The sequence below is a fragment of the Thalassophryne amazonica genome, chromosome 4 (genome assembly GCF_902500255.1).
Source record: "Thalassophryne amazonica chromosome 4, fThaAma1.1, whole genome shotgun sequence".
Classification (NCBI taxonomy): domain Eukaryota; kingdom Metazoa; phylum Chordata; class Actinopteri; order Batrachoidiformes; family Batrachoididae; genus Thalassophryne; species Thalassophryne amazonica.
In genome coordinates this window covers 54963779-54984891 of record NC_047106.1, presented here as the reverse complement: position 1 = coordinate 54984891, position 21113 = coordinate 54963779, and positions in this window count along the sequence as shown.

Here is a 21113-nt window from a genome sequence, read left to right as displayed (position 1 = left end):
GCCGATTTAGCATGGCGGCTTCTCCTGTCTCTCCCGTACTTTTCTGCTCTGGGTGTGAAATGTTTAGTTATTCCTCGGCCTCCTTTGGCAGTAACGGTACTTGTAATAAGTGCAGCTTGTTCGTAGCTTTGGAGGCCAGGCTGGGCGAATTGGAGACTCGGCTCCGCACCGTGGAAAATTCTACAGCTAGCCAGGCCCCTGTAGTCGGTGCGGACCAAGGTAGCTTAGCCGCCGTTAGTTCCCCCCTGGCAGATCCCGGGCAGTCGGGAAAGCAGGCTGACTGGGTGACTGTGAGGAGGAAGCGTAGCCCTAAACAGAAGCCCCATGTACACCGTCAACCCGTTCACATCTCTAACCGTTTTTCCCCACTCGACGATACACTCGCCGAGGATCAAACTCTGGTTATTGGCGACTCTGTTTTGAGAAATGTGAAGTTAGCGACACCAGCAACCATTGTCAATTGTCTTCCGGGGGCCAGAGCAGGCGACATCGAAGGACATTTGAAATTGCTGGCTAAGGCTAAGCGTAAATTTGGTAAGATTGTAATTCACGTCGGCAGTAATGACACTCGGTTACGCCAATCGGAGGTCACTAAAATTAACATTAAATCGGTGTGTAACTTTGCAAAAACAATGTCGGACTCTGTTGTTTTCTCTGGGCCCCTCCCCAATCAGACCGGGAGTGACATGTTTAGCCGCATGTTCTCCTTGAATTGCTGGCTGTCTGAGTGGTGTCCAAAAAATGAGGTGGGCTTCATTGATAATTGGCAAAGCTTCTGGGGAAAACCTGGTCTTGTTAGGAGAGACGGCATCCATCCCACTTTAGATGGAGCAGCTCTCATTTCTAGAAATCTGGCCAATTTTCTTGGATCCTCCAAACTGTGACTGTCCAGCGTTGGGACCAGGAGGCAGAGCTGTGGTCTTATACACCTCTCTGCAGCTTCTCTCCCCCTGCCATCCCCTCATTACCCCATCCCCGTAGAGACGGTGCCTGCTCCCAGACCACCAATAACCAGCAAAAATCTATTTAAGCATAAAAATTCAAAAAGAAAAAATAATATAGCACCTTCAATTGCACCACAGACTAAAACAGTTAAATGTGGTCTATTAAACATTAGGTCTCTCTCTTCTAAGTCCCTGTTGGTAAATGATATAATAATTGATCAACGTATTGATTTATTCTGCCTAACAGAAACCTGGTTACAGCAGGATGAATATGTTAGTTTAAATGAGTCAACACCCCCGAGTCACACTAACTGTCAGAATGCTCGTAGCACGGGCCGTGGCGGAGGATTAGCAGCAATCTTCCATTCCAGCTTATTAATTAATCAAAAACCTAGACAGAGCTTTAATTCATTTGAAAGCTTGTCTCTTAGTCTTGTCCATCCAAATTGGAAGTCCCAAAACCAGTTTTATTTGTTATTATCTATCGTCCACCTGGTCGTTACTGTGAGTTTCTCTGTGAATTTTCAGACCTTTTGTCTGACTTAGTGCTTAGCTCAGATAAGATAATTATAGTGGTCGATTTTAACATCCACACAGATGCTGAGAATGACAGCCTCAACACTGCATTTAATCTATTATTAGACTCTATCGGCTTTGCTCAAAAAGTAAATGAGTCCACCCACCACTTTAATCATATCTTAGATCTTGTTCTGACTTATGGTATGGAAATAGAAGACTTAACAGTATTCCCTGAAAACTCCCTTCTGTCTGATCATTTTTTAATAACATTTACATTTACCCTGATGGACTACCCAGCAGTGGGGAATAAGTTTCATTACACTAGAAGTCTTTCAGAAAGCGCTGTAACTAGGTTTAAGGATATGATTCCTTCTTTATGTTCTCTAATGTCATATACCAACACAGAGCAGAGTAGCTACCTAAACTCTGTAAGGGAGTTAGAGTATCTCGTCAATAGTTTTACATCCTCTTTGAAGACAACTTTGGATGCTGTAGCTCCTCTGAAAAAGAGAGCTTTAAATCAGAAGTGTCTGACTCCGTGGTATAACTCACAAAGTCGTAGCTTAAAGCAGATAACCCGTAAGTTGGAGAGGAAATGGCGTCTCACTAATTTAGAAGATCTTCACTTAGCCTGGAAAAAGAGTCTGTTGCTCTATAAAAAAGCCCTCCGTAAAGCTAGGACATCTTTCTACTCATCACTAATTGAAGAAAATAAGAACAACCCCAGGTTTCTTTTCAGCACTGTAGCCAGGCTGACAAAGAGTCAGAGCTCTATTGAGCTGAGTATTCCATTAACTTTAACTAGTAATGACTTCATGACTTTCTTTGCTAACAAAATTTTAACTATTAGAGAAAAAATTACTCATAACCATCCCAAAGACGTATCGTTATCTTTGGCTGCTTTCAGTGATGCCAGTATTTGGTTAGACTCTTTCTCTCCGATTGTTCTGTCTGAGTTATTTTCATTAGTTACTTCATCCAAACCATCAACATGTTTATTAGACCCCATTCCTGCCAGGCTGCTCAAGGAAGTCCTACCATTATTTAATGCTTCAATCTTAAATATGATCAATCTATCTTTGTTAGTTGGTTATGTACCACAGGCCTTTAAGGTGGCAGTAATTAAACCATTACTTAAAAAGCCATCACTTGACCCAGCTATCTTAGCTAATTATAGGCCAATCTCCAACCTTCCTTTTCTCTCAAAGATTCTTGAGAGGGTAGTTGTAAAACAGCTAACTGATCACCTGCAGAGGAATGGTCTATTTGAAGAGTTTCAGTCAGGTTTTAGAATTCATCATAGTACAGAAACAGCATTAGTGAAGGTTACAAATGATCTTCTTATGGCTTCGGACAGTGGACTTATCTCTGTGCTTGTTCTGTTGGACCTCAGTGCTGCTTTTGATACTGTTGACCATAAAATTTTATTACAGAGATTAGAGCATGTCATAGGTATTAAAGGCACTGCGCTGCGGTGGTTTGAATCATATTTGTCTAATAGATTACAGTTTGTTCATGTAAATGGGGAATCTTCTTCACAGACTAAAGTTAATTATGGAGTTCCACAAGGTTCTGTGCTAGGACCAATTTTATTCACTTTATACATGCTTCCCTTAGGCAGTATTATTAGACGGTATTGCTTAAATTTTCATTGTTACGCAGATGATACCCAGCTTTATCTATCCATGAAGCCAGAGGATACACACCAATTAGCTAAACTGCAGGATTGTCTTACAGACATAAAGACATGGATGACCTCTAATTTCCTGCTTTTAAACTCAGATAAAACTGAAGTTATTGTACTTGGCCCCACAAATCTTAGAAACATGGTGTCTAACCAGATCCTTACTCTGGATGGCATTACCCTGACCTCTAGTAATACTGTGAGAAATCTTGGAGTCATTTTTGATCAGGATATGTCATTCAAAGCACATATTAAACAAATATGTAGGACTGCTTTTTTGCATTTACGCAATATCTCTAAAATCAGAAAGGTCTTGTCTCAGAGTGATGCTGAAAAACTAATTCATGCATTTATTTCCTCTAGGCTGGACTATTGTAATTCATTATTATTAGGTTGTCCTAAAAGTTCCCTAAAAAGCCTTCAGTTAATTCAAAATGCTGCAGCTAGAGTACTGACGGGGACTAGAAGGAGAGAGCATATCTCACCCATATTGGCCTCTCTTCACTGGCTTCCTGTTAATTCTAGAATAGAATTTAAGATTCTTCTTCTTACTTATAAGGTTTTGAATAATCAGGTCCCATCTTATCTTAGGGACCTCGTAGTACCATATCACCCCAATAGAGCGCTTCGCTCTCAGACTGCAGGCTTACTTGTAGTTCCTAGGGTTTGTAAGAGTAGAATGGGAGGCAGAGCCTTCAGCTTTCAGGCTCCTCTCCTGTGGAACCAGCTCCCAATTCAGATCAGGGAGACAGACACCCTCTCTACTTTTAAGATTAGGCTTAAAACTTTCGTTTTTGCTAAAGCTTATAGTTAGGGCTGGATCAGGTGACCCTGAACCATCCCTTAGTTATGCTGCTATAGACGTAGACTGCTGGGGGGTTCCCATGATGCACTGTTTCTTTCTCTTTTTGCTCTGTATGCACCACTCTGCATTTAATCATTAGTGATCGATCTCTGCTCCCCTCCACAGCATGTCTTTTTCCTGGTTCTCTCCCTCAGCCCCAACCAGTCCAGCAGAAGACTGCCCCTCCCTGAGCCTGGTTCTGCTGGAGGTTTCTTCCTGTTAAAAGGGAGTTTTTCCTTCCCACTGTAGCCAAGTGCTTGCTCACAGGGGGTCGTTTTGACCGTTGGGGTTTTACATAATTATTGTATGGCCTTGCCTTACAATATAAAGCGCCTTGGGGCAACTGTTTGTTGTGATTTGGCGCTATATAAAAAAAATTGATTGATTGATTGATTGATATGAGCTGTTTTGCTGTGAGTCGCCCTGAGTTGTACTTATTCATACTATCTGTGAAGGTGCCCTTACATTTTCCCATTTGACCTCAATGACCTTGACCTCCAACAACTGACCTTTCATAAATATTATTTTGTCTGGGCAATCTAGAACCTTTGTCAGACATAAAAATGAAAATTGAAATTTTGACATTTGACCTAATAACCTTGCCGATTGCAGAACAGTTTTTGGTTTGACCTTCATTAAAGTACCATGCTTAGTGGAAATCAGGCACAGGACATTGGAGAAACAAACACAGTGAAAAATGTTGGCAACCTTATTACATTATAACTTGTTTCCATTGATAATCACTTGTAAAAATGTGTTTAATGCAAAGTGTGGATTGAATCAAACTGGTGGATTTTGTTAGGATCACTCTTGTTAATGTTTTCTGCAATCACTGGAAACATCTTCATGGCATTATCTAATGAGAAATCATTTTCTACCAGGACATTAAGACTGCCATCTGCCCAGAATACAGTTACTCGCTGCAAACAGTTTGTTTGTGGGAATAGCTGCATGTTTATCCAGTTTGTTGCTTGGAGCCATGATTGAAAACAGATTTTATGAACTTTCTGCCTACTGTACAGTCTGTATCTAAATGATTAGTGTTGCTGGGAACATTAAAGCCAGATGACAGATGACTGATAACAGACATACAGCTGAAGTGATACAGCTCACAGTGCAGACTGAGGGTACTCTTACTGGATTTTGAAAACAAACACATTTGCAAAGATATCCCAATGCTGTTTTAGAAGGAACCACACAGAGAGAAAGATCTGGTATCATGTGTGTTACGAATAATGCAGCCAAACATGCACTGTTTGTGGACTTCATTTACATCAATTATGAAGAAATACAAACGTTTCTTTCACCAAAGCATCAAATCTAGGCTTGCATCTCAGATGTACTTTCTGGCAAATTGAATCTGAACTATCAGGTCTTCTTTTTAGCTGGATTTTATATTTTTATTGAATTTTTATCAAGTTGTAGACATTTGCTTTCAGTTTGAGTTTAACCCTCTGGGGTCCGAGGGCATTTTTTGGACAGTTCACTCGCTTGGCATAAATGTTTTATTATTGCTGTTAAAAGCTCACCCTGCATCCCACAATCAAGTTCTATGTCTCTTTTTTCAGGACAACCTGTACTTTCAGAATATATATGCTATAGTGGTGTTTTATAAGTGTAATAAAGGTTTACAATCAGAAATAAGAAAGGAAAAAATAAAGTGGAAAATAATTTTCACATACATTTATTCAAAACACACAGCAAACTATAATAAACAACTATTTTGACACTTTATGAAGGTAATTTGGGGTCTTGCACAAAAGAATGTACAATATAAATGTTCTAACAATAAACACAAATGCACATTTTGAACAATATATACAAAATGGTCTATGTGTTTTGTTGGGCTTCATCTCAAAGCAATTTCTGTCTGCTATTACACAAAGGTCACATCACAAACTTCTTCCAAGAAGTTGATTGTTGTTTTTGGAGTGTTCCTGCACTGAAAGCAAGCCTTCACATACAGAGGGCGTTTCACAGTTTGGGGGGGGGGGGGGGGGTGCTGGAGCAAAGAGAGCTTGCCACAGGCTTATTCAATAACATTCACAGGCCAAGTAGGCAGCCATTCTTGCTAAACACGCTCTTTGTTTCAGCACGTGAGCTTGCATGAGGCCCCTCTTACTCTGATCACTTCTATTCAAATGCATAATGGAGCAGGGCGCATTGGAGCCAGCAGCCAGAGGGTTATTCAGACAGCATTCTCGGGCAAACTAGTAACACATTGATTCTCCTAACAATATTTGGCTTGCCATGTGGGACTGCTCTTCCCTAAGATTGGATATTGGAAAACCATGTGACGGTGACCCACTTCCGATTGGACCCTCACATTGAGCTTGTCATCACACAGCTTCTATGAGGAGTACAAACATGGCAGATGGCTGGCTTGAAAGTCCACGGAGTTCACTTTTCAGCAAAAAAAGTACGTTTCTATCTCATATAATTAAAAAGTTATTTATAATTTAGTAAAACTTGTACTCAGCTGTCATATATGATGGCGACAGCCCCAGAGGGTTAAGGAAGATAACTTTTGATTTATTTATCTAAAGTTGTGTCGTTGGTGTGTCACTCAAACAGCAAAATTAACAGGTTGTTTAAACATAAGTCCTTCAGAGAGCAAAGTTAAGAAGTTACCTGTATTTCTTTCAGCCTGAGCATCTTCACCTAATATCTCATGAATCAGCAGCTGCCTGCTTGTTTAAAATCCTTGGATAAACACTTATATATAAGGCAACCCGAATTAAAGGAGAAATGCCGCTTTTAACAACCTGCTCATCTCTGGCATGAAATACGGTCGTTTAAGCACCAATATAACTTTGGTATCATTAGGAGTCCGTAGTTCAAACAACGTATTTGTCAGATTCTGCCCTGGCCCAGGGTTTATGTCTGGGTTTTTCTCCGTCCAGGTCTTCTCTGATGATTTTTATGTTTTATTTTTCACACGATTGTACTTTAGTCATTTAAATCTTAGCTTGGTTGGTTCTGGTTATTTCTTTTCATTATGTTTTGGTATTATCTGGTTTTGGTTTCTCATTATCTGGTTATGTTCCTGTTGTCAGTGGTCCTGTTTTCTGTTAGGGTTTATCTTCTGTTATTTATCGCATTAATGGTTTTCTGGTTATCGTTTATTTCCTGTTCAAGCTTTAGTTTGATTTACTATTTTATTATCATGGTTTTGCTGCTACTTTAATGCTTCAGCCATGATCAGTTCTGCTTTAGTTTTTGTTAGCCTTTTCTATTTTATTGTCTGAGTTTGTTACTGCATGTATCCTTCAGTCATGTTCAGTCCTGTTCTAGTTTTGGTTATAGAATATTATTGTTCTTGTTCTCTCTCTAGGTCTGTCACTCGGTTTCCTAGTTTTCCTCTTTATTTTGGACACATTTTGGACATCCTTTTGCTGGTCTTTGGGCACATTATATTTTCACCAGTGGTTTTCTGTCACTTACTCCTCTTGCTTTGCACCACTTTGTTTTTCACTCACTCATCCTCTTGACTCTCTTCACTCTTCTTTGCTTCACCAGACCACACCTCCTTCCAGAACCTTCACTAACACCTGCCTCTTGTTACACTGATTACATCACCTGTTATTTAAGCCCCTCACTTCCCTCACTCCAGTGCCAGTTCGCTGTGATCTTGTTATCCACGTTCCAGCCTTTATTTCTTGTCCTGTTGCCTCTCGGTATTTTTGACCTCACTCATTTTTGGATTTTGTCTTTGTCTTAGCCCTTGTACTTTGTCACGCTGTGTTTTGACCTCTGCTCACCTGGACCACGCCTCAGCCTCTCGATTGTTTGCACCTCTGCCTCTCTGCCTGCAATACTGTGTACCGAATCCCTGCTAAGTCTTAAGATAAAGCCTTTTATTATTCCAACATCTGTGCTCTGGAGTTCTGCATTTGTGTCCAGCCACATAGCACCTGCAGCCTGACAGTATTCAGTTGAAATAAGGTGGATTTGAACTTCTTGTTTTACACATCACCAACTACTGGACAGGAGGGACATAGCAGTCAATATGTGTCACCAATTTCAAAATGCAGCTCCATTTTTTTTCTTTTTTTGGGGGGTGGGGGGGGGGTTTGCATGTGCTGTGAAATGTCAATCATCTGTGTCTTTCAGTATGAACTTGTCACTGAGTTCCCGCGTGATTCCACGAGATCTTGCCTGTCAATCCAGGAATTGTTCAACATTTGACATTTCCTGTTTCACTGTGGACTCAAAATTGGCCACTTCCTTTTTCAGTGTGAACTTGTCACTGAGTTCCCACAAGATACACCAAGATCTCGCCTGTCAATTCATGAAGTGTCGATCCAGGAAGTGTTCAACATTTGACATTTCCTGTTTCACTGTGGACTCAAAATTTGGCACTTCCTGTTTGGGACTTAGTGTACCATGAGCGAGCTTCATGCCACTGTGAATCGCTTTGCTCGTATTATTATTAATATTATAATTATTATTTTAGGAATAGTGTCACAGGTAATGTTGCTTTAGCTCTATAGTAATATTTAGTGTGTGTGACCAAAATTCCATAGTGACATGTGTGACCAAAAAGGGGGTGAGCAGAATCAAAGCTTATAAACGCCCACCCCATATATACATACATACATACATATATATATATATATACACAGTACCAACCCCCAGAGCAAGCACACAGGCGACAGTGGTAAGGAAAAACTCCCTCTGATGTATTGAGGAAGAAACCTCAAGTAGACCAGACTCTAAGGGGTGACCCTCTGCTTGGGCCATGCTACAAACACATTTAACAACACAAACTCAAATCCCATTATCATAAACATATCTAGTGAACACCGTGTCTTTGTCTACATACATATTCACATACATCTATACATATATACACACACCAACATACAGCTACACATACATACATAATTACACACACATACATATATATATATATACATATATATATATATATATATATATATATATATATATATATATATATATATATATATATATATATATATATATATATATATATATAAATGACTGAGTGGATTCTTGTCATTTGATTGGTGCTTTGTATGTCCCATGACATGGATTATTTGTTCCATTTTCTGTGAAAATTTGGTTCAATACATTTTGTACCATTGGACATTGCGAACCCCACCCATGCACACACTATTGGGGGCAGTTTTTAGCTAAACATCACGGAGTTTGTTTTGCTGACAGATGATGATTTGAATGAGCTAATTGATAGTGCTGATTCTTATAACACACACACACACACACACAAACAAATCCACTACACCATAAGCCATCTGGAGGCATGAAGATCTGTTTGGATGAAAACCTGGGTAAATTTCTGATGCAGTTTTTCACTGGACTGAGGAAGTACACAAAGTCGGTATGTTATGGATGTGCAATGAACTTTTTTGAAAGAAAAAAGGATGTACAGAAAGTGTACAGAGTGTGAAAATCTCACCCTGTTCTTGTAATTCAGGCTTTGACACCCCTCTATATTGTCAAAAAATTAAATAAAAATAGAAAAACCAAAGGTATAGCTTTCCTCCCCGAGTCAGCAGTTGTATTTCTGGAAAATGTCTCTGCATTTGTCTGCATTTCTTTGTGTGTAATGCACATTTAGGAAAAGCAGAAACATCCTGATGGCTTACAGACAGTGAAACGAACACTGCTTCGTCCGATAGCGAAGCTTCTGAGCTTTCATTTGAAAGAAAAGTTTCGGATTTACAGAGAGACAGGATGCAACACACTTCACCCCAAAACAGATTTTGGATTCTAACATGCTTTAACACTGCTGGACACTGTTTTAGCCCGACCATGAGTGTGCACGTGGACTGTCTCCATGACACTGTTTTTTTTGGTGGAGCAGACTTTGGAAATCACAAGTGGATGACTGTTCAGGTTTCTTTTTTTTTTCCTTCTTCTTCTCAGTGGAGCTGGTAGGGTTTAGCCTTATTTTTGACTCTGTTTTGACGTGAGACTGTTCTGTAATGGAGCAGCACGCAACAAACTCACGCAGTGTGCAAGTGCATGAAGTTTTTGCACAGTGGAAAGCGACTGCTTTTACCGTGACTACATCAAAATGAACAGTTATCACTTAAATAAAAATGACATGACATCACACTTATGTAAACTTTGTAATTAACCTGTGGTTCTATTTTTAGCATTAGCAGCATTCAATTGTGCACTGAGACATTTTCCTCAAAGAAACACTGTCAGAAACACTTGGAAATGTTCTAGTTTCAGTGTGACATGTCCTTTAAAACATAGAAGAATGGAAATAAATAATCCATGAAACTATCCAGCACCAAAATCTCAGTGTCCGTTCTGCTGTTTTCTTCATAAAATGTTGTGTGGGCCGCCAGAAGAGGAGGTACTGCTGGCCCACCACCAGAGGGCGCCGTGCCCGAAGTGCAGGCTTCGGGCACGAGAGGGCGCTGCCGCCACGCAGGAGCCACCAGAGTGACAGCTGTCACTCATCAAGGATCAAGGATCAAGGAAATTTTATTGTCATATGCACAGAACAGAAACTTTCCTGCACAATGAAATGTGGCTACTGCATTTAACCCATCCTATTTGCCAGTAGGAGCAGAGGTCGCCGTTAGGCGCCCGGGGACCAGCTCCAGATGTACATCCCTGCCTTGGTCAACAGCAGGGCTGAGCAAACCAACACCGACCCATAACAAACAACACACATAACACACAACACATAGGCCAGCCCGGTACATAAAACATATATATGAAGCAAAACACGAGGGAAAAGGAGAAGAAAAAAAAAACCCTCATAGCCGCTGCATTACACAGCGGCAATGAGGAAAAAAAAAAATCCCATCAGCGCAAAAAAACAATAATCACAGAGACAAAACAAGGACACAGGACGACAACCGAGATTTGAAAGGACCAGTTTATCAGAACACTCTGGAAGGCAGCCAGTTTCGGCGCCGTCGACGGCCTTGTTCGACAGTCTGGGGGGGGAAGGGAACAGCCCTGCGCAGGCTGAGAAAGTCCTGGACAGTCCACAGTTCACGTCAGGGCTGGAGAAGCTGAGGGGAGGGGGGAAGACCAGGGAGCGAGGCATAAGAGTGTTGTTCTTCTGAGGAGGTATCACAGCGACCTTGAAGTGCAGCTGTATTTGGGGAAGCCAAATGAATAGCCAGATTAACAGACGCCTGAAAGATTCCACAGTTCTGAGAACAGAGTGGCTCCCAATGCAGCTGAATGTAGAATGTGGTCTTCACAGACGGTCAAAGCGGGTTTCCAGGGCTGCAATCTTCCCAGAAATGTCATCCAATGCGCGGTTAACCCCTGCCGACTGCGCAGCCACTGCCTTCCCAATCGAATCAATCATATAGGACAGCTTGGAACGACCAATCAAAGCTGCTTCCACTTTCTTGATTTTCCGGTAAACCAGCAAGTGCCCCGCTCCACACATCAGAAAGCCGGTCACCACCAAGCCGAATATGTACACATCTTCAACGTCCTCCACAGAAAGCATGTAAAGGCACATGACCTGCCATCTCCTCCACGAGTCCATCACGTAACCCATCACATGCGTCCCAGCAGGACAGGTCGGGTCCTCCGCTCCCGAAGATCTTGTAGAAAAACTAGTGTCAATTGCGTTCAGAGACCGCTTTAACAGATCCATTTTTGTCATTTCCAGAAGAGCAACGCTGCAGCCTCACAGACAACACGCCACAAAAGCAGGAAAGATAAGGAGGAAGGGAGAAGAGAAAAGTGCGTCCGTCTCGGTCGAGTGCAAGCTGGCAAAAAAAAAAACCCTTACCAGCTGTCACTCATCACCACTCATCATCATCAACCATCCCATAAAAGCCAGACAACATCTCCACTTCACTGCCGAGATATCATCTACCTCTAAGGTAAAACTCTCAGCCGTTTTTGGTGCCAAACAATTATTCTGAACACTTTGCAGGCGTACCTGATACCTATCCGCAGCGGGAGGCTGGGGTTGTGGATCGTGAAGGAGACGACGTTCTTCTCTCCTCACACCAAACCGGATAAGTAGTCAGGCGCTGCACGTTTGTCGTTTCTCTGATTAAGGTGGAGGTGTTCTTCCCACCTGACTATTAAAAGAAGAACTTGCTGACTGTTTACTGGGTGGGTCTTTACGTCTGTTCTTCTGCTTCCTGCCAGCAGTACCAGATCCGGCAGCTGAAGACGCTGGCCACCTGGGGACTCAGGACTTGGCGTCTCCAGTGTGTTTCCAGATCCGATGGCAGTGGAAATCGTGTGGGGTCCGGCTCTTCTCTGGACGGTGCTCTCCTATCCTCGAGCCTGCCCACATGTCATCTTCATGTAATTGTCTGTAATCCAAATTCTGGTTCTGTCTGTATTCTGTTGTGCACATTTACAACAGTAAATTGTTATTTATTGGCTCATCCATTGTCCGGTTCCTTTGCGCCCCCTGTTGTGGGTCCGTGTCCCTACACTTTCCCAACATAAAAGCCTGTTCACTGTCACAGAGGCTGTTGTACTGTTCTCAGCCTCTGAGTGTCTCGATCCCACAACAGACCGCCGATCGAATCGGCTGTGCACCCGCCTCCGTGACGCTCGGAGCCGGCGTGCCTCCTCCCTAGACAATTGCTGCGCCCTGCACGGGCTGTGGTCCCTCCAAGATGAAACAAAAAATGTAGAGATGGTACTCTGATCATCTGGCTTTGTGTAACACTTGCTTTTTTTCATAGTTTGTGTCATCTGGATGTTAACAGGATAAAATAAAGAACTGAAGTTGTTTATGTGAAATTTCCTGCAAAAGCTGGTTTGCACGCCATTACATTTGCACCGAGTCTCCCGCTAAAACACCATGAGAGACACTACACCATTGTGGCGCTAGATAGCAGTATAATGGTGTTGTTCCATTGTCTGGCCTGAGTAGAACCCTGATTTTATTCTTTAATTTCCAGGTATTTGTGGGCCAGTCCAAGTCAGCCAAAGGACCGGATATGGCCCGTGGGCCAGAGAATGCCCTGGTGTGCTCTCGATATTAGATATTTCTATGACAGTTATTAAAGCAAGTTATTTCAATAGAAAAAGCAATTAACATGTTTTTGACCTTTGTGTGCAGCAGAGCAGCAGGAACAATTAACGGAACCGTGGTTATTCCTCAGGTTTTTGAAGAATATTAAGATCTTGTTGGAGTGCCAGCAGAAAAATTATCTGGCATTACAAATGTTTCCTAAATTTTGTCTGTCAAGCCCAATGCAAATTCAGTTTTTGCCGATTGCTTTAACACATTTTGCAAAATTTTGCTCAGAGTATAAAAACTTAAAACACAAGCCAAATAAAACACATGTCTTGGACATAAAGCCCTTGCATCTATGTAAAAATGAAATTCTGCAATGAAAACCTAACAATCCTTTTTCAAAGTGTAGTTCTTGCAAAAAAAATTCACACATTTGCATCATTAGAAACACTCCCAAATAAATTGTAACACAGAGATGTGCTTGAAAGGAAACATTGTTACTTTACTTACTAGTCATTACTTTACAGTACTATTTGTATTCATTATGGACAGTTTCCTGTGAAGCTCAAAATAGTATTTCTGCAATAGCATTTTTGTTTACACAGTAAAGAAGAAAAGAAAATCTTGCACACAAAAAGAAAATAGAATTACATTGGCTGAATCAACACAATACTGTATTGTATATTACATAGTGAAACAAAGGACAAATGAAACTATTGAGTAAAATATAGCAAGATTAAATCCAATGAAATAAAATATAATTCTAAAACAAAATACAGCAATTCCCAGGCAGCACAGTGGCTTTGTGGTTAGCACTGATGCCTCACAGCAAGAACATCATGGGATCGATTCCCACCTGTGACCTTTCTGTGTGGAGTTTGCATGTTCTCCTCATGTTTCCTCTGGGTGCTCCAGCTTCCTCCCACTTCCAAAGACATGCAGGTTAGTGGATTGGAACGAAACTGCCTGTTGGTGCACCCCCCCGTGACCATTAATTAGAGTAAGTAGTTGAAGATGAGTGAGTGAGCAATTCCCAGAAAATGTCATTACGTGCACTGTACTTTTTTAACATGTATTTATCATTTTTTTTCATCAAAAGATAAAACAAAAGACCAGCACATCACTTACAAAGTGCAACCATAATAAAGGTCAGTGGTGGGCACAGCTAACCAAAAAGTTAGCTTTGATAACCATTAATCCGATAACTAAAAAGTTATCTTTTATGATGCTTAACCGATAAACTGCTAAAAAAATGTAACTTTATTACAGATAACTGATAACCGATGACTTTTAACATTGGTTCAGGCCACATCAGATTACACTGTCAGCTTCTGATAAACCAGTTTCACTTTAAGCGCCACAGGGGCTACTGGGTAAATTCAAGGATCACAAACACAAAAAGAATGCACGAAAATGAATAAATAAAAAAATAAAACCCAAAACACTGTCATCATCTTTCAAAAGCAGTAAAACACAGTATTAGAAGTCACAGTTTATCTCGGTATTAGATACACCATCACTTACAAACTAAAAGCTGCTGCTTTTTTCACACAACTGAATATGTCTATTAATGCATTGATTGACAGAGTAAAATACATGTAATAAATATAAATTCTTACTTGTTAGTTTCAGTCGGATTCATGAAGAAAATAATCCACATAAACTGTAAAATGTGTCTAAAATGATGAAGAAAAGTCCCTTTGTAACACAGCTGCACCGTGAGATCTCCTCTCTCCCACTGAGTCTTGGCGATTAAATTATGCAGTCAGCCAAAAAAGAAATAGAATAAAATAATGTTAAAATTAGTCAGTTTTGTTTGTGTCGAGTAGACGGTAACAGTGTAATGTCCAAAGTGAACCTGAACTACACTTCCAACAATGCTCCCTGCGTCGACCGGCCAATCACGTCTTGCACTTAATGATGACATCATCAGCAAGCGACAGCCAGTCTACTACAAACCACTGATCTACATATGACAGGGACTAAAATTTTGATTTTAGGGTTTACAAATGTTTTTGACCATTAAACTTTGCTCACTTTACCAGCAAAAAAATATTAGCAGACTGAAAGTTATTGGAACTAAATTTTTTGGAAGATAATTTTAAACTTATCTGAAAAGCTAATCCGCTAACAAAAACATTAGCTTCCATAATTATCGGTTATCGGATTTGCTGAACAGTGCCCACCACTGATAAAGGTACAATCAAGTATGCAAATGTGCCACAACCACACCAATATACCAAACATAGGCCCTCCAAAATAATAAAATTAAAATAATTTCATTAATTCATTCATTAATAATAAAAACACACTCCTGCAACAATCATTTCAATCTGGTCCAATATTTTTCAAGGATCTAAGATAACAAATATATGGTTGCCACAGTTTTAGAAACCTATCAGCTAAGATTAAACTTGATTTTTTTTTTTCAAGTATTAAAAAAAACATCAGATCTTTCAACCATAAAGAAATACATGGGGGATGTGGAGCTTTCCAGTATATTACTATTCTGCAACATACTAGCAATTAAGTAAAGCCAAATACATCCACCTGCGAGTTAGTAAGTGACAAAGTGGAGACTCCAGGAACTCCAAATCAGCATTCAGCAGACAAGGCTTCAGCCTGCCGCCAAGAATGTGAGAGAGAACATCAAAATCCAAAATCCAATATGGCTGACGTTTGGGGCAAAACAAAAAACAAAAAAACAGCATATGACTTAAATCACAGGGAGAAGATTTGCATCTATCACACAGATCAGAAACATCGGGACAAATTTTTGGATAATTTGGACTTTGACAAATGCAGCCTGTCATCGTCTTGCATCTGCTATGTCCCTCCAGGTCTGCCATTATGGATTTTAACCACTTGTTGTCTTTTCAGAGTGCAGAGTACTCTGCCTTGAGCTGGTCCCAACGTTGATCAAATCAGTGTGTGCAGATTCTAGAGAATGAATGTGTAAACCATGGCCATGAACTGCAGATTGGACACTGTCCATCTTGGATGAGAAACCTTCAAAAGAATGTTTAAAGTCTGCAGACAGCACAGCTCTATCGTCTTCCAGCAGAAGGCTAATCTCTGGCACAATTACAGGTGCCGCAAGCGGCAAGGTTTCTCTGTCTCGTTAAGACTTACTTCTAGACTTGGACATTTTGCAGGTAGTTAAAAAGCAGTAATTACAAAAGTAATAGTGCAGCGGAGGGAGCTGAATAGGCATATACTCACGAAACACTATACCATAAGTCCTATGCTCTTTTACATGTACATAGGGGGCCGCGGGGTGGTCGGGGTGGGGGTTACGGATCACACTGCCTATTGGGATCTGGCCACAGGATTTCATTGACATTACACACAATGCAGTCTTGGGCTAGACAATGGGGGTAATATCTCCTTGTGTGCCAACTCCATCCCTGAATAGCCCCTACCTCAATGTCTTTGTTTGTCTCTTCCATAGCTTGTAGGGAATCAGGGCATTTTCCCCCTGGTCATTTCCACTCACCCACCCCACCGTCATTTCCTACTGGACATTTCTCCCCTAGGTCATTTCCACTGCAGTCACCCCCTTCCCCCCATGGAAAAGCAGAGCCGCAAGGGTGCCTTTACCACTTGTCCCAGTGTTTGTACCATTGGGTGCACGTGGAAGGGCTCCAGGAGAGACATGCTTTTGACGCCAAGCTGTCCCTTGCAACCAGGATGTTGTCTGCTCTGGTCTTTCTGCCATCAAAAGGTGTGGTCACTTCATTTGAGCTGGTTCAGGAGGGACTGTCTGAGGAGCTCTAGCCTGTGGTCGACTACGTTGAGGACACCTTCATTGTTCAACCAGGTAGGAGAAACTGCAGGGGTCCAGTTTTCGACCTTGCTATCTGGAGCATATCAGCCAGAATACAGGAAGGGCTGCCATGCACAAACAACAGCGTAGAAGGCTGGCACTACTGCATGGCTGCTCGTGTCAGCTGTTACCACCCTAACATCTGGGTGTTCTTGGATATACTAAAGAAGGAACAAGCAATAAACAGTCATCCAGAAGCAGGGAGCCAGCGAGCCTGCCCCACCACGATACCAAGTGTACTGGGACACTACCTGCACAATTCAAACCACTGTAGCCAACTACCAAAGGAAAGATTGCTTGGTCTTCTTCCACGGTATTGCCTACAATTTGCAATTATATACGATGTCCTAAAAAAAATTATTTTGAATATTTGAAAAGACTCATTATTACAACAACACTTGTCAAATGATCAAATAGTAATGTCAAGTTTTCATGCTTGTTTTGTAAATATTTCATGATTACAAATAAAGTCCCAATAAACCAGGAACATGTTTTGTTTATATTTACTGTTGTATGTGCAGTTTGAAAGGTAAATACAATGTAGTACAAAAGAAAACATGCACAGGGTGGGTGGGGGCAATCGGGAATGGACCAAGGGGAAAGATACCAAGGGGAAAAGGGCCAGGTGGAAATGGCCAGGGGGGACATGACCTGGGGGACAGGGGGAAATGCGCTAGAACAAGCTTGTAGAAAAGGCATGCAAGCATGTGGGAAAAAAAATCCTCTATTGTATTGAGGAATGGTGAGTATTGGGGCAAGCATTAAACTGTGAAATTTTGATCATTTGTGAACCAGTCTTGGACCAGAGCAGTGCAATGGAAACTCACATTATCTCAGATGACAACAAACATGGGCTGCTCTGGTCCATCCTGTACGACCCACCCATTTTGTTGACTGAAGAACTTTGTCCAATCAACTTACAGTATGTAGTACAAATCTAGTACATGCTGTAACTCCAGTCTGAAGCAAAACAGTTGAAGACATAGCCTACCTGTCCTCCCATCTGACTGTGCTCATGAGGGAGGTTACAGTGAACTGGCCAAATTGAGGTGGACTCTGTGTCCAGCCTCCATTGTCAGGCCATGATTTACTACATGGTCCACCAAAATTTCAAATTACATTTATGCCTTATCCTCTTCTTTGAACTTCACCTCGTCCACGTTCATGTCCTAGCTTAGGCCTTATTTCTCCCTTTCTTTCTCTACCTCTTGCTACGTTCATATTTATAAAGTTCTCCAAATGGCTTACCCGAAGCCTAATGGAAGTGCTTAGGCTGAGGCAGAAGTGTTTTCCTAATTGAAATAAAAAATGTCATTTTTGAAGTTCGTGTCTTATGTATGTAAATGTGTGTATTGTTCTGCAGTCAGTGTGTTGCAGTTGGAGTGCACAGCTAACAGCACACAGTGTGTTCAAGTATTTGTACAATAAGGTGCATTTGATTTTGGTGTTAAAGCAATCCGCAAAAAGTGTAAATAACAAAAAAAGGCAGCACATTTGAGTGAAATTCATAGAAATGTTTGTTGAATAACAGACATTGTGTTTGGTGCACAATTTTTCCTTTTTTCACCCCGAAAAGCTTTAGCTTTTGGCATATTACATAGAAAACAAATTATTCTCCTCAAGATCTCAAACACAAACAAGCAGTCTGATGGGAACAACTAAGACATGTACGGTGTCCACCGGTGCCATAAGGTCTTGTGTGTGGCCACTTTGCAGATAGAAAGTAAAATAAAACAAATACCACAAATCTTTGAATAGAAATGTTGCTTCAAGCAGCAATACTCACATTTCTACAGGGTCAGGAAAAGATCAGAAATCCAAATTCATGCTGTTCAGGTACTTAATGGCTTGTGACATTATTGTAAGTATGTATTCATTGGATAGATTTGCAGGTCCATGACTTAATGGGTGACTATTTAATCTTAACCATCAGAGTCCTTACGATGCTTTCCTGCATCATGCTCAACTATTCATCATATATCTATGAATAGATCATATCTTTTCACAGTGTTCTAGATAAACATAGGTCACATATTCAGAATGCTGAGATTGTTCTGAACATTTTGATGTGCAACACCATGGGCATTATACTAAAAGTAAGGACCTTAATTGGGAATTTATTGAGGTACAGTAAAATCAATGTTGTGTGGGCCACTGAAGAGGAGGTACTGCTGGCCCACCACCACCAGATGGCGCCCTGCTTGGAGTGCGGGCTTCAAGCACGAGAGGGCGCCAGAGCCACTGGGAGTGACAGTTGTCACTCTTCATCAGCACCAGCTGTCACTCAGTCAACTCATCACCATCACCATAAAGGCCGGACTGCAACGCCACCTCCTCGCCGAGAAATCAGCTACTTTGGAGGTAATTTTCTCTGCTGAACAAAACCTTGTGTAATAGTCTGAACTTCTTTTGCAGCCGTTTTCCTGTGGGATTGCCTTATCTGTGGGATTGGCGTTTAGTGTGATCAGCGACGGCTTCGCTTCACACCCCAACCAGATAAGTGGTTAGGAGCTGCACGAGTGTGTGATTGGAGGTGGAGGTGCTCCCTCCTTACAGAACACAGACTGTGGGATTACTGAGTGTGCGTACTCACACTCACCTGTGCTGTTTCTGTTCTCTGCCAGCAGTACCAGGTCTGACAGCTGAAGACGGTGACCACCTGGGGACCCAGGACTTGGCGGCTCCGGTGTTCTTCAGGTCCGTTGGCGGTGAGGGCCGTGTGGGATCCGGCTCGGTTCTGGACGGGCGTCTCCTATCCTCAAGCCTGCCCACATGTCACCCAACGTGTAATTGACTGTAGTCCCAAATTGATTGTTGTCTGTATTCCGTTGTGCACAATTTACAACATTAAATTGTTACTGTTTGGCTTATCCATTGCCCGTTCTTTTACGCCCCCTGTTGTGGGTCCGTGTTCCTACACTTTCACAACAATCAAGAAAATACCTTTAGGGCACTAAGGGTTAATAACATATCTGTTTTTTTGTTCATGAATGCAAATGCTACTCTATCACAGATCTCAGTTAAAAAGTGGATGCTTGAATCAATTTTTTTAACTGTTGTCATTTCTTACAACTAACTGTTATTAGTTTTTCTCAGTGTGTATTTATAATATGGTTTAAATCTTAATTTATAAATATACTTTGAAATATTAAAATTTAGACCTTACTAATAACTGTAATTTTTAAGGTTGTCCACATTAACATTTTCAGTGCTCGTTGACAAGGTTTCAGCAATAAAAATAATTACAAGACAAACACATAGAAGATTAAAATAACTAATATTCACATAAAACACAGACAAGCTGGTTTCAAGAAACATAACCACAGCTTTAAACTTATTTAAGGGTATAAGATTTTGAAATTGAAAATCAATCTGTAAACTAGGACTGCAAGCAGTCATATACGGCCCTCGTGTCCGCACCACCGCCTCCCCAGGCCACCAGGTCCCCTTGTGACCAGATTTGGGCAAGTGTGTACAGGGGCAGACCCTCATCACACAGTTCAAGTTTCAAGAAAATCAGACAATGCATGAAGGAATTATGACATGTTGATGGTTCATCCACAAGGGGGCGCTCAGAGAACAAACAGAGGGGTCAGGTGCATACAGGGCAGACATTCATCACACAGTTCAAGTTTCAAGCAAATCAGTCAATGCCTGAAGAAAAATATTCTGAGAAGTTGATGAAGTTGACTCACATCGCTCAGTGCACAAACAGAGGGGCCAGGTGTGTTAAGGGGCTGACCCTCATTACACGTGAAGTTTCAAGTCAATCAGGTAATGCATGAAGGAGTTATGTTGTGCTGAAAAACCAAAAACTTTCTTTTCCAATTCAGGCTGGACTTTGGGAACTACAAATTGCAAAATGTCCATAGACCGAAGCTCATAACTTTAATCAGTGTTCTTCACAATTGGATTACCAGTGTCCTTTTATTATTAGCTGCCTCTGTTGCTATCTGTCTGTTTTAGATTGTAGTTTTAGCATTTTCAGTCACAGTACAATAGAAGGTCTGCATTGTTTGTTCGGCTCCCTGATGCTAACACTAGCATATTTAGTCTTGGACTCTTGAATGGCAGGTTTCCTTGCATGCCACTGTCATGGTTTCTTGTCACTGTATGTAAACCATGTCGGTCAAAAGACTCAATTGTTTTCAGACAAGCAAATTTTGACCATAATGGTGACAGGACTGACAATATTCTATGTGAATACTATGGAACAAAAATGTAGTAGTCCTGAAGGAAAATGTTCTTATAACTGAAAATGTGAAAACACTGTAAGGCTACATCTTTAAAAGGGTGTAGCCTTTGTTACCTCCGCCAAGGAGGTTATGTTTTGG